A 15,754-nucleotide genomic window follows, 5' to 3' on the forward strand; every position below is an offset into this window, starting at 1 on the left:
AGGAACTATGCAGTTTTGTCTAAGACCAGAGATGTGGGCAATGGGGGGTAGAAGTGGCAGTCTCTGTTCCCTGTGCACTCAGTATTGCCCACACTCCTGGGTGATCAGCTCTCTCTCCCTCAGTGTCTAGGTGCAGGGAGCTCTAGGCCGGGAATAGCGAGGTTCAGGAGCCAGCTAGAAACTGATAGTGCCAGGTCCCAGAGGAGTTCTGCCTTTGCATGTCCTGAGTCCTCCAGTCAGGTCACATCCAGCAGAAAAGTTGGATTCACCTCTTTTCTCAGGCCTTAAGGCGATCGTTGTGCTCACTTTCACCTTTCCATGAAAGCTGCAACCAGAAATATCCTGTCCCTTCTGCTCCTAGGTCCCTATGCACAGGAGGACCAGATGGAGGTAGGTGTTTTTTTTTTTTCCTGAGTCAGGAACGTGACCAGAGTTCTGATGGGTGTCAACCACTCTGACGTCTAAAACTTCCCCATCCCACATGAGATTTGGGTGTAGTTTGGACCAGTTTAGATCCAGGTGCAGTTTGGACTGCAGGGCTCCTGCAGCTTGACTGCTCCTATATTCATGTGCCCAGAGGCCCTACGCAGTTTCCTCTTGTGGTAGGGATGTGGGCACAGGTGGGAAGATGTGGCAGTCTCTCCCTCACTGAGGTCCCAGTATTGCCCACTCTTCTGGGTGTGCAGCTCTCTGTCCCACAGAGTTTTCAAAGGAGTTTCAAATGTTCGTTCCCTATACTACAGGTCTCTAATATTGACAATTCTCCTCCAAATCGTTGGTGAAGACCCCTCTGGTCAAGGGGAGGTACAAAATGCCCCACCAGACAAAGAGGGCTGCAAAAGTTCTTATCATAAAGATAATATCAGTGATTTCTCATATTCCACAAATGTATTAAGTCCTGCCCCATCTCCACACAAGACTTTAAAACCTTTGCCAGCTTCCAAAGCAGGGCAGAGAGCTATGTCCACTCACAAAGACAGTCAAAGATCTGCCCCATTTCCACCAACGTGTCTTATGAAATCTGCTTCATTTAAATTCGTTTGAAACCTGATTCTGCTGACAAAGAGGATGTCAGAACTTCCCTATAAAACCACGAGGACCTTCAAAGTCCTCCACTATTAAAATACGAGCTTAAATCATCACTTACAGTCCAAGGGAGACAAAATAAAGTCACATCTCCAAGTGAACCTCATAACACACATAATTGCCAAAGCAGAGATAAAATTTTCTGCATGTACACCATTAGATTAAGGACCATTAAGAGTTTCAGAAGGGACTCTTGAGAGTTCCCCACCCACTCAAGATGTGTTAGAAAATTCTGAGTCCACCCAAGGGACTCTTGTGCCTTCTGCAGATATAAAATGTGATCTACCACCCTCAACATCTCCCCCAGTACTTCCAATGTTTCTATACAACAGAGAATTATTCAAATACCTTCTTCCACTGAAAAGGACCCTTCTGAGTTGTCATCAGGCCCAAATGAGCCAAGATTTTCATAACACAATGTCAATGATCCATGTAGACTCCATAATTATACAATGTTCAGAGAAGATAAAACATCCCCAACCTCCTCAGGCGACTCTAGGTCATTCTGCCCTGAAAGGAGATGCTACAAAATTTTCCATATATACATCAGAGATGCTAGAATTTTCCAAAACTGAGCAGGATTCTCTGAGTAGTACTCTATCTCATAAAGAGACTGTGGGACAAGAAACTTCTCCAAAAGAAGTTCTACCCATAGCCTCAGCTTTAGAAATAACTTGTGAATGTGACACATGTACAAAAGATGTTCTAGGACATATTCCGTCTGTAGAGAAGGTTATGGATCCAACCATATGTGAACGTGGAGTAGGGGAACATGATATGCAAACACCAGTGTCTGTACCATCCTCGACATCTAAGGAAAGGGATGCCTTGGATTCTGTTTTTGCAAAAGAATGCTTATGACCTCCACAAACTTCATAGGATGCTGCAGGAACTTCCTTATCTCCTCAAGATCAGCCACCTTCCCCAACTACAGAAGAAGCTACACACTCTTTCTAATATGCACAAAGAGGTTCCAGGCCTTCTTTATACCCACAAGTGGACCCAGAACACCTACCAAATACCTCAAAGACTCTGCATTTTACCTCATCTTCTGAAGGGGCCTTGGAACCTGTTTTGCCTATCAAGCATTCAAGGGAACCTGACACTTTTATATGAAAGTCTGTTTCCAATTCTCCAGCAGAAGAAATTTTTCCTGGAACTTCCACAATTACACAACAATATCTCGAAACATCCTTATCTGCTCGTGAGGTTCTCAGACCTCTCAATATGTCCATGATCCTCTAGGAGAGGTCACATCTTCAGAGGTAGTTTCATACCTACCCCCATTCCGACGTCACAGTCAGGATTTCCACACATATAAATGGTACATTAAGACCTTCCTCATCTGAGAAGGATGTCTTAGGATCTACTGCATCTGAACAGCATTCTTTACAACTATCCCCATCTACCCAAGTACATTTATTTCACATGTCTACTCTGGGGAGAAACAGTCACTTTCTCCCTCTACCAAAGTGTACCACAGGCATCCAGTTTCTAAAAACAAAGGGTTAAGATTTGATCTTTCTGATGGAGTCTTTTGAAACTTCTCCTGTAAGGAAGACAGTTTCAATCTTCCCCCTCCTGCCAAAAGGAATCTTGTGCCATCTTCTGCTGCCTAAGAGACACCAAAAGCTACCAATACTCCCCAGGTGAGTCCCTCACCTTCTCCATCTGTTCAAAGGGCCTTTGACTTTTCCAAACTGACGAAGGAATTGCGGAAAGTTGCCAATCCCTACAAGGCAATGCCGGACATTCCATCTTGTCAAAAGATGCTCAAGTAACTCCTCTTTCTGCCAAAAAGGTGTGTTCACCGTGTGCCCTAGGGTTTCAGGATATTTCTTCACCCCTCTGTAGGGCTCCAGAAAGTGTTCTCCAGGCTCAAAGTGATTTGTCATTGTGCAAATTAGACTTCAAATATACAAAAGCTTTTTTTTTTATTTCCAAAAGTCTGAGGGAAAGTCCACAACGAAAAATATCATTTAGACGTTGTGCCATTAGCCCAAGTATTTTAGAAAAATTCCATGTCTTCTATACATCTAAAAATCAATCTGACTCTAGCACTTTTCCTGGGAAACATTTACCATCAGCCATACAATCCCCAGGACCATCAAAATCTAAAAAGGGATATCTTGAAACTTTACCATATGCGAAAATATCTTAAGGATGTTCAGCATCTTCTCCAAGAGCTCGGTTCACCCTGAGAACAAAAAAACTAAAGCCATCTTCCCATGGTGTTTTCCGAAGAACCACATATTTCTTCTTTTCTTTTATACCAAGACAGAAGGCCAGGTTCCTTCTCCCCATCTCTGATCTCTTCATCCTATTTGTTCTCCCTCCCAAATGGCTCTTTACTCTGAATTAGAGGCCAATTAGTAAACCATAGATATATGGAAGGAATATCTGAGAGGCAGTTGATGTCAAACAACACTGTAATGTCACAGTAGAAGCTAGGGCTCTCCAGGATACAAGAGATATCTCATGGAGGGACTAATGATGATGTCACTGAGAATTGCCATAGCCTACCTCTAAAAAGCTTTCCTTACATTGACCAGACTTGGAGGTGCCCTTTCCAGGAGTGTCTCCTGTAATACCGTAGAAACCTCTACAGGCTACATCTCTCTAAAGCTAGAGTCTTTTCCCTGTTTCATTAGTGATTACATGATCTGAATGAAGAAAGATAGTCAGGGGCTTTCCAAGGGTTGAAAAGATCTAAGAATATGGAAGGAAGGAAATTCTTCTGGAGATTAATTTCATTCCCAGGTCTAATTCTCTGACATAAAGTTCAATTCCCTAGGTTTTCTCTTTTTCCCAGGTGCCAGTATTTTCCCTACAGAATTTTAATTGACTGAATATTGTGCTACATTTTCTAATTGTAAATTCATTAACAGGGGACATTATATAGGTTTCTGCATGTGTACTCAAAAATTTCATTTTTCCAATTCATTTTTTGCAATTAATTTGGCAACAAATGGGGACCAGCTATACAGTGAGTATAAGAGTGGAAATATTGTGTACCTACTTCAAATGATCAACTCCCAAGTCCTTATTTTATCCATAAATGACTAGACATCAGTAAAGCAAAGGACAACATGGACTATAGAATATGGTTCTGAAGTTCTATTAGATAACAGTTCTCTAATATCTAACGTCCTGAGTTCCCAGGGAAAGGCTTTGAGGGTTTTGGATGTTTTACCATGATTCTTTCTCAGGCCAAACATCAGTTTCTGGGTGATGGGCAGCGAGAGGAATGGCTTGAGTTCCAGTGAAACCTCAACTTCAATAGGTTATAAGAATAGGATGGAGTCTATTTGGCATTGTCATGTAAGGATCCTATATTCTAGACCTAGTTACGCAGAATCCATGTAAATATTCCATCAAAATTCATAGTTTTAGGAGCCAACAAAAGTAAATATTAATGTATGCATATATATACATATACATATATATACATATGTATGCATATATATATATACATATACATATATATACATATATATGATATAGATATAGATAGATATAGATATAGATATATCAGGCACCAAACCTAGATAAGATTGTTGAAGCTAAGAAGAGAGTGCTGCCAGGAACTGGATACAGATCTTTCATGAGAGACACAGCTAGAGCATGTCAAATACAGAAGTGAATGATAGTGGCAAACCAGTGACCTGAAAACAGATCTCTGGTTGGTAGATTTTGAGAAACGATTACAAGAGCTGAAGGGGCTTTTAGGCTGATAGGAAAAACAAAGCCAACGAACCACAGTTTTCTGGTACTATAGGAATACTCACAGATTGTACATGGATAGACCTATGGCTCCAACTGCGTATGTAGCAGAAAATGGCATTGTTGGGCACCAATAGATGGAGATGCCCTTGGTTCTCCCTAGTTTTTTCTGCTAATTGAAGGGAATGTCCAGACACAGTAAGGGGGGTTTTATAATAAGGATAAGGGGATCGGTTAGGAATCTTATGGACAAGAAACTGGGAAAGACAATAACATTTGAAATATAAATATAGGAATATCCAATTAAAAAAGCTATAAAATTTGTGAAAAATAAAACAAAGGAAATAAAGAAAAGAAAATTGGCACCTCACCAGACCTATTGAATAAGAAATCTAAAGAATCCCTTTCAGGGAATTTTAGTCAGAATAATACTGGTGGAAAGACTGAGATGATGAAATCCAAATTTGAAGCACTTCTCTTTCCAAGATATCAGTCTCAGATACAAACTGCAGTACAGGAAATCAAATCATGAAGGAATTTAAACTGAGATGAGGACAGAGTACTTATCTTTCCCTTCTTCCTTAGCACCTTTCTATTCTGGGAAAAAGAGTCAAAGCCATGAGCTCTCAGGAAAACAACTGGGCACTTTCCAAAACCTGGCTTTTAAAAAAACAAAATTAATGATATAAACTCTCTGACTTCCGGGAACTATAACAAGCAGGGATGTCCAGATGTTTCTGGGAGTCCCTCAACTCCTTATTCCCATATGTTGACGGCTCAGATAACGGCTATCTCTTCAGCAAACTCACTCAAGCCCTAACCAGGACTCAGTAAGCTTTCCAATGGACCAAGTATTTCTTCATTTTTATAAAAATACAGAAGACCAGCTTCCTTCTCTCCATCTCTGATCCCTGTATCATCTTTCTTCTCCCTCCCAAATGGCTGTTTGCTCTGAATTAAAGGCCAAATATTAAACCCTAGATGTACTGCGGGAATATCTGAGAGGCAGTTGCTGTCAGTACAACAGTAGGAACAACCCAGAAGAAGCTAGGGCTTTCCAGAATTTTTCAGGCAGGGCATAATGATAATGTCACTGAGAACTGCCATGTACTACCTGCTAAATAGCTTTCCTTACATTGACCAGTTTCGAGGGTGTCCTTCACAGGAGTGTCTCCTGTAACACATTGGAAAACTTTACGTTCTACATCTCTCTAAAGTTATGTTCTTCTCTTACTTATATTAGTGGTTACCTGTTATGAATGGAGAAATTTAGTCAAGATCCAGGCATGGGTAAAAAAGGTCTAGGAACATGGAGTGGAGCAGATTCTTCTTGATAATAATTTTATTCCCAGGTCCATTCCTGTACATACACTTCAATTTCCTAGGTTTTCTCTGTTTCTCAAAGGCAAGTAATTTCCTTACAGAGCTTCAATTGAATGAATATTGTATTAATTTTTTTCTACATTACTTGAGAAGGGACATTTTATATATATATTCCTGAATGTGTACTCAAAATGCTGTTTTCCAATTCAATTTTTTGCAATGATATAGGCAAAAAAGGGGCCACAGCTATAGAGTAAATATAAAAGTGTAAATATTGTGTACCTTCTTCAAAACTCCCATATTCTCATTTTATCCAAAAATTACAAGACATCATTAAAGTAAAGGACAGCATGAACTATAGAATGTGGTTCTCTAGTCCCATTAGATATCAGTTCTCTAGTACCTACCTTCCAGTGTTCCAAGGAAGAGATTTGAGGGGTTTGGACCTTTTAACATGATTCTTTCTTCAGGCGAAAATAAGATTCAGGAGGATGTGCAGGATTAGGAATGCCTTGAGGTCCAGTGAAACCTCAGCTTCATTAGGTTTATAAGAACAGGAGAGAGTCTATTTGGCACTGTCATTTGTGGATTCCACATTCTTGACCTTGTTTCCCAAAATACATGTTAAAATTCTATCTATCCTCATAGCTGTGGGTAACACACACACACACACACACACACACACACACACACTATATATATATATATATATATATATATATATATATATATATATATATAGAGAGAGAGAGAGAGAGAGAGAGAGAGAGAGAGAGAAACATATCAGCCCCCAAAACTAGATAAGATTAATGAAGTTTATAATTGCACGATTAGAAGAAACAGATACAAGTCTTTCCTGAGAGACACAGCTAGAGTATGTCAAATACAGAAGTGAATGGTAGTGGCAAACCAGTGAACTGAAAACAGATCTCTTATTGGTAGATTTTGAGAAAGAATGACAAGAGCTGAAGGAGCTTTCAATCCGATAAGAAAAACAATGCCAACGAACCAGTTCCCTGGTACTATACGAATATTCAAAGATTGTACATGGATAGACCTATGGCTACAGCTGCATATGTAGCAGAGAATGGACTTGTTGGGCACCAAAGGAAGGACATGCCCTTGGTCTAAACTAGGTTTTATTACCAATATAAGGGAATGTCAAAGGGCAGTAAGGGGGATTATACAAGAAAGGTAAACGGACAGGTTAGGGATCTTATGGGCAGGAAACTGGGAAAGGCAAAAATATTTGAAATGTAAATATGGAAAAATCAAATTAAAAAAGCAAAACCATTGCTAAAAAATAAAATAAAAATTAAATAAGTTAAAAATAAGAAAACACCCAGCTAATCACACATATTGACTGAGAAATCTAAAGGGTCACTATCAGGCAAAGGGAGTCAGAGTAATTCTAGGGAAAAGAATGATATGATGGACTAGAAACAGATCTCCTCCCAAATACCAGTATGAGGCACAAACTGCAATATAGCTTTCCAAATAATAGAGGATTTTACTCTGAGGTGAGGACACCATACTTGTCTTTCACTTCTTCCTTAGGACCTTTTTCTTCTGGGCCAAAAATAAAAGCCATGAGCTCTAAGGAAAAGAACAGTGTTCTTCCAAACACCTGGCCTTTGAAATAAAGTTATTAATGATATAAACTGTATGACTTACAAGAACAACTAGAAGCAGGGAAGTCCAGATGCTGCTGACAGGCTCTGAGCTCCTGATCCCATGTACCTAATCAAATCCTACCAAGGACTGTGAGATTTATAGGGTCGACATATTTCTTCCTTTTTAATATACCAAGACAGAAGGCCATCTTCGAACTCTCCATCTCTGAAATTTTCATTCTCTTTGTTCTCACTCCCTAATTGATATTTCCTCTGAACTAGAGGTCGATTAGTAAACCCTATAGGTACTGAAGTCATTCCTGAGAGGCATTTGCAGACACGAAAACACTTGTGACATCACAGGAGAAGCTAGGGATCTCCAGGATACAAGAGATATTTCATGGAGGGACTAACGATGATGTCTCTGAGAACTGTCATGGCCTACCTGCAAACAGCTTTCCTTACATTGACCAGTTTCGAGTGTGCCTTTTGCAGGTATGACTCCTGTGACACAGGGGAAACCTTTAGGTACTCCATCTATGTAAAGCTAGAGACTTCTCTTTGCTTCAATAGAGGCTACATGCTCTAAAAGAGAAAGTAAGTAAGGCACTTGGCATGAGTAGAAAAGATCTAGGAACATACACTTCAATTTACTAGGTTATCTCTGTTTCCGAAAGGTCAGTATTTTCGCTACAGACCTTAATTGATTGAATATTGCATTTCATTTTCGTATTGTACTTTCCTTTATAGAAGACTTTATATATATATATATTCCTGAATGTGTATTCAAAAATTCTGTTTTGCAATTCCAGTTTTTGCAATGAATTAGCATCAAAGCGTGCCCTGCTATAGAATGAATATAAAAGTGTAAATATTGTGTACCTAATTCAAATGATAAACTCCCAAATCCTTAATTTATCCAAAATTTATGAGACATCAATAAAGCAAAGAACATCATGGAGTATAGAATGCGGATCGCTAGTCGTATTAGATATCAGTTCTATAATATTTACCTTCCGGTGTTCCCAAGGCCATATTTAAGGGTTTTGTAGGTTTTACCATGATTCTTTCTTCTGGCCAAACACAAGAATCAGGAGGATGGGCAGGAAGAGGACTGGGTTGATGTACAGAGAGACTTAAACTTCAATAGATTCACAATAACGGGAGCGAGTCTGATTGGCATTTGCCTTTGGTGATTTTACATTTTTGACCTAGTTGCACAGAATCCATCCTAAAATTCCACCTAACCACATAGCTGTAAATAGCCACTAAATATATACATATACATATATAGATATGCATATACATATACATATGCATATATAGATATAGATATACATATAGATATAGACATTGGTAGATAGACATAGAGATAGAGATAGATAGATAGATAGATAGATAGATAGATAGATAGATAGATAGATAGATAGATAGATCTGCCACAAAACTACATAAGATTGATGATGCTAAGAAGTGCATGCTGCCAGGAAACGGATATAGATCTTTCCTGAGCGAACCAGGTAGAGCATGCCGATTACAGAAGTGAGATGTTTTTGGCAAACCAGTGGAATGCAAACGAACCTCAGGTTAGTAAATTTGGAGAAAGGATTACCAGGATTGAATGGGCTTTCAAGCCCATAAGAACCACAATGCAAATGACCTATAGCTTTCTGGTACTAAACCAATATTCAAAGACTGTACATGGACACAACTATGGCTCCAACTGCATATGTAGCAGAGAATGGCCTTGTTGGACCTCAATGGGAGGAGATGCTCTTAGGCCTAGCAAAGGTGGAACCCCCAGTGTAGGGGAATGTCAAGGGGTTCTGGGAAAGGGAGTGGTTAGTGAGGGGGAATACCTATATAGAAGAACTGTTGGGGGAAGGGATAGGTGTCTTATGACTGGAAAGCTGGGAAAGGGAGTGGTTAGTGAGGGGGAATACCTATATAGAAGAACTGTTGGGGGAAGGGATAGGTGTCTTATGACTGGAAAGCTGGGAAAGGGAGTGGTTAGTGAGGGGGAATACCTATATAGAAGAACTGTTGGGGGAAGGGATAGGTGTCTTATGACTGGAAAGCTGGGAAAGTGAATAATATTTGAAATGTAAACAAAAATATCCAATTTTTATAAAAGGAAAATTAAAAGTTTAATAAGGTGATGTTCCAAAGTGAAGAACCTCAATTCCACTTGAGATCGAGAAGAAATGAACGACAGAAGTGAAAAGTGAGGGACCTGGGTAAGAAAGGAGACAGGAAGTGAAAGAGGGGAACATGGTCAGGTATTGGTGGGGAGTAGGACTGTAGCCCTGAGGGCCAGTAGAATGAATGGAAACAGGCAACCTCAGGAGCTAAAATGTTGGAGGTAGGGACTGGCTCTAGAATATTCCAGAGAACTGAGAGGTAAGAGACTATCAGGACATAGTGAAATGTCCAGGAGTGGGTAGACGGAACTTGTAGAGACTATCTCCATGAGGAAGAGAGAGCACCAAGTGAGGGATAAGGTTGCCATCCACAAATCAAAACTCTGAGCCATATTTGCTGCTGTCTATAAGAACTTCAGGGACAAGACAGGGGAAGAACCTGAGTAAAAGAAATTCCAGTTAGCCGCCATATCTGGGAACCTGATTAAGTAGAGGCCCCCAAGGTCTGACACTATTATTCATGCTTTGTCATATTCACAAAATGGACCTGACATGACTGCCTTCTGAAAGACCCAACACCCAGCTTAAAGAGTCAGATGCAGACAATTACACTCAGGCAATGAACAGAAGCTTCTAAGCCCTGTGGTCGAAATAGGGGAAAGTGGAGGAAGTTGAGGAGGGGAGAAACCCTGCAGGAGGACCAGCAGTGTTAACTGAACCAGACGCCAGTGTTTTTTTAAGACACTAAGATATCAATGCGGCATCATGCACAAGCGAGTATGAGGCCTCTAAGCCTGGAGTGTTGGTTCTAGACACAACAAGAGAAAATGCACTTAACCATCAAGAGACTTGAGTCCCCAGAGAGTGGAGAGGTCTGGTAGACTAGGGGTGCAGTGGGAGACAGCTTCATTCAGATGGGCATGAGGGGAGTAGCTAAGGGATGTAGAACAGTAAGAGTATGGGCTTGGAGAGGGATGATCTCTGGATTGTAAAATTCTATTAAATAAAATTTAAAAAAAGAAAATGTAAACTAAAATAAACACTTTCTTCCCCAACTTTCCTGTTTTCCCTTTTGGTCATGGTATTTCACAACAGTAATAGAAACTCTGGCTATGACATGGTATTATGAACAAATGTGTGCAAATGATAATTAGAGAAGGAAAACATCTCTGTGGACTCAAGTTGCTTGATCTGATTCAAAATTCCTTATTCATAAGTAGCAACAAATAGGGAATTTCTAAGACTAAATTTATTATCATGAAATAGTGAACACTTTTTAATCCAACCCTTATGGGATCTGTGATATCCGGAAACAAATCAAGAGAATGGGAATATTAAAAGGGAAAATCTTGTTTAAACATTCATGGAAGAAATGAAATTCATATCTATATATCCATATTCTCTTTTATTCCTTCCAAAGTAATAATAGATTAATTAATAAGACTCTATATCTAGAGAGAAAGTTTGAATTTAATGTGAACTTAACTCCAAAGATATTACTATTTGTATAGGAGTATTTTGTTTACTACATTTATTATAAAAAGAATTTGTGTAAGAGTGTCAATTGGAATTGCTTGGAAAAGGTTCTATAGCTTGCAGATGTGGTTTATATCATTGTTTCTTCTAATCTTCTGATCGAAATGACAATACTTAGATTAATTTTGAAACACATGGTTAAAATTCCAATAACCAAAGGAAACGATTATTGAAGAACCGCAACAATTATCTTTCTCACTACCTATGGATTTTGTACATTGGTATTGGCATTTGGAAAAAGAAAGCAAAATTCATTTTTGAATGTCACAAATTAACATAAGTACTTTAGGAAAAAGTCATTCTACTCTTTATTTTCTCTCATTTTTTATCCCCCTCCCCCCTCCCCTAAATAAGGGTGTTCCGGTCCCAATCCTCCCCCCATTGCTGCCCTCCCACCAACAATCAAGTTCACTGGGGGTTCAGTCTGACTAGGACCCAGGGCTTCCCCTTCCACTGGTGCTCTTACTAGGATATTCATTGCTACCTATGAGGTCAGAGTCCAGGGTCTTTAGGTAGTGGATTAGTCCCTGGAAGCTCTGGTTGCTTGGCATTGTTGTACATATGGGGTCTCGAGCCCCTTCAAGCTCTTCCAGTTCCTTCTCTAGTTCCTTCAACGCGGGTCCTATTCTCAGTTCAGTGATTTGCTGCTGGCATTCGCATCTGTATTTGATGTATTCTGGCTGTATCTCTCAGGAGAGATCTACATCCGGCTCCTGTCAGCCTGCACTTCTTTGCTTCATCCATCTTGTCTAATTGGATGGCTGAATATGTATGGCCACATGTGGGGCAGATTCCAAATGGGTATTCCTTCTGTTTCTGTTTTAATCTTTGCCTCTCTCTTCCCTGAAAAGTGTATTCTTGTTCCACTTTTAAAGAAGAAGTGAAGCATTCACATTTTGATCATCCGTCTTCTGTTTCATTTGTCTAGGCATCTAGGGTAATTCAAGTATTTGGGCTAATAGCCACTTATCAATGAGTGCATACCATGTGTGTTTTTTTGTGATTAGGTTACCTCACTCAGGATGATATTTTCTAATTCCAACCATTTGATTCGAATTTCATAAATAAATTGTTTTTCATAGCGGAGTAATATTCCATTGTGTAGATGTACCACATTTTCTGTATCCATTCCTCTGTTGAAGGGCATCTGGGTTCTTTCCAGCTTCTGGCTATTATAAATAAGGCTGCGATGAACATAGTGGAGCACGTGTCTTTTTTATATGTTGGGGCATCTTTTAGGCAAATGCCCAAGAGAGGTATAGGTGGATCCTCAGGCAGTCCAATTTCCTGAGGAACCCCCAGACGGATTTTCAGAATGGTTGTACCAGTCTGCAATCCCACCAACAATGAAGGAGTTTTCCTCTTTCCGAATCCTTGCCAGCATCTGCTGTCACCTGTGTTTTTGATCTTAGCCATTCTCACTGGTATGAGGTGAAATATCAGGGTTGTTTTGATTTGCATTTCCCTTATGACTAAAGATGTTGAACATTTCTTTAGGTGTTTCTCACCCATTCGGCATTCCAAACCTGTGAATTCTTTGTTTAGCTCTGAACCCATTTTTTAATAGGGTTATTTGTCTCCCTGAAGTCTAACTTCTTATATTCTTTGTATATTTTGGATATAAGACCTCTTTCTGTTGTAGGAATGGTAAAGATCTTTTCCCAATCAGTTGGTTGCCATTTTGTTGTAACCACAGTGTCCTTTCCCTTACAGAAGCTTTGCAGTTTTATGAGATCCCATTTGTCGATTCTTGATCTTAGAGCATAAGCCACTGGTGTATTGTTCAGGAATTTTTTTCCAGTGCCCATGTGTTCCAGATGCTTCCCTAGTTTTTCTTCTATTAGTTTGAGTGTATCTGGTTTGAAGTGGAGGTCCTTGATCCACTTGGACTTATCGTTTGTACAGGGTGATAAACATGGATAGATATGCATTCTTCTACATGTTGACCTCCAGGTGAACCAGCACCATTTGCTGAAAATGCTATCTTTTTTGCATTTGATGGTTTTGTCTCCTTTTTCAAAAATCAAGTGCCCAGAGGTGTGTAGGTTCATTTCTGGGTCATCATTTCTGTTCCATTGGTCTATTTTTCTGTCTCTGTACCAATACCATGCAGTTTTTATCACTATTACTCTGTAATACTGCTTGAGTTCAGGGATCGTGATTCCCCCCGAAGTCCTTTTATTGTTGAGAATAGTTTTAGCTATCCTGGGTTTTTTGTTATTCCAGATGAATTTGCAAATTGTTCTGTCTAACTCTTTGAAGAATTGGATTGGAATTTTGATGGGGATTGCATTGAATCTGTAGATTGCTTTTGGTAGAATGGCCATTTTTACTATATTAATCCTGCCAATCCATGAGCATGGAAGATCTTTCCATCTTCTGAGGTCTTCTTCAATTTCTTTCTTCAGAGTCTTGAAGTTCTTATTGTACAGATCTTTTACTTGCTTGGTTAAAGTCACACCGAGGTACCTTATATTATTTGGGTCTATTATGAAGGGTGTCGTTTCCCTAATTTCTTTCTCAGCTTTTTTCTCTTTTGTGTAGAGGAAGGCTACTGATTTATTTGAGTAAATTTCATACCCAGCCACTTTGCTGAAGTTGTCTATCAGCTTTAGTAGTTCTCTGGTGAAATTTTGGGATCACTTAAATATACTATCATATCTTCTGCAAATAGTTATATTTTGACTTCTTTTTTCCAAACTGTATCCCCTTGACCTCCTTTTGTTGTCTGATTGCTCTGGCTAGGACTTTGAGAACTATATTGAATAAGTAGGGAGAGAGTGGGCAGTCTTGTCTAGTCCCTGATTTTAGTGGGATTGCTTCAAGTTTCTCTCCATTTAGTTTAATTTTAGCAACTGGTTTGCTGTATATGACTTTTACCATGTTTAGGTATGGGCCTTGAATTCCTATTCTTTCTAGGACTTTTATCATGAAGGGGTGTTGAATTGTCAAATGCGTTCTCAGCACCTAATGAAATGATCATGTGGTTCTGTTCTTTCAGTTTCTTTATATAATGGTCACGTTGATGGTTTTCCGTATATTAAACCATCCCTGCATGCCTGGGATGAAACCTACTTGATCATGGTGGATGATTGTTTTTATGTGCTCTTGGATTCGGTTTGCCAGAATTTTATTGAGTATTTTGCGTCGATATTCATAAGGGAATTTGGTCTGAAGTTCTCTTTCTTTGTTGGGTCCTTGTGTGGTTTAGGTATAAGAGTAATTGTGGCTTCATAGAAGAAATTCGGTAGGGCTCCATCTGTTTCAATTTTGTGGAATAGTTTGGATAATAGTGATATGAGTCTTCTATGAAGGTCTAATAGAATTCTGCACTAAACCTGTCTGGACCTGGAATCTTTTTGGTTGGAAGACGTTTAATGACTGCTTCTATTTCCTTAGGAGTTATGGGGTTGTTTAACTAGTTTATCTGTTCCTGATCTACCTTCGTTACCTGATATCTGTCTAGTAAATTGTCCATTTCCTGCAGATTTTCAAGTTTTGTTGAATATAGACTTTTATAGAAAGATCTTATGATTTTTTGAATTTCCTCTGAATCTGTAGTTATGTCTCCCTTTTCATTTCTGATTTTGTTAATTTGGACACACACTCTGTGTCCTCTCATTCGTCTGGCTAAGGGTTTATCTATGTTGTTGATTTTCTCAAAGAATCAACTTTTGGTTCATTTGATTCTTTCTATGGTCCTTTTTGTTTCTATTTGGTTGATTTCAGCTCTGACTTTTATTATTTCCTGCCTTCTACTCCTCCTGGTTGTATTTGGTTCTTTTTGTTCTAGAGTTTTAGGTGTGTTGTCAAGCAGGTGACATATGCTCTTTCCTCTTTCGTTCTGCAGGCACTTAGCACTATGAGTCATTCTACTCTTACTGAAGGATGTATTTATTAAATGCAAAATTAGTTTTAAAAGAACTTAAAAGGAAAGTTTTGTTTTATTTTTTTAACTGTCCTATAAGAAATAAACTGTAGTTTGGTCATTTTGCTTATTAATGTACCAAGGAGTAATAATGTAAGGATATAATTCTGTGACATAGAAATTTTGCATACACAATAGCCATCCCATCAAATTATTCTTGTTATATTTGATTTTGCATTCCATTCCAATTCAAAATAAGTATCTTATATTTTCTGGCACTTTAGCAATAGGATATTCTCATTTCTCAAATAACATGTTTTTATATTTTTATCTCAAAATATTTAGAAACAAATTAGGAAAAATAAATGTACTACAGAGTTTCCTTTATGCCTGTACTTAATATCAAAATATATCCTGTAAATTTTAGCTATTTTCGCAATTCCATTCACCATTATACATCAGAT

Source organism: Rattus norvegicus, assembly GCF_036323735.1.
Source record: "Rattus norvegicus strain BN/NHsdMcwi chromosome Y unlocalized genomic scaffold, GRCr8 chrY_unlocalized_16, whole genome shotgun sequence".
In the NCBI taxonomy this organism is placed as follows: domain Eukaryota; kingdom Metazoa; phylum Chordata; class Mammalia; order Rodentia; family Muridae; genus Rattus; species Rattus norvegicus.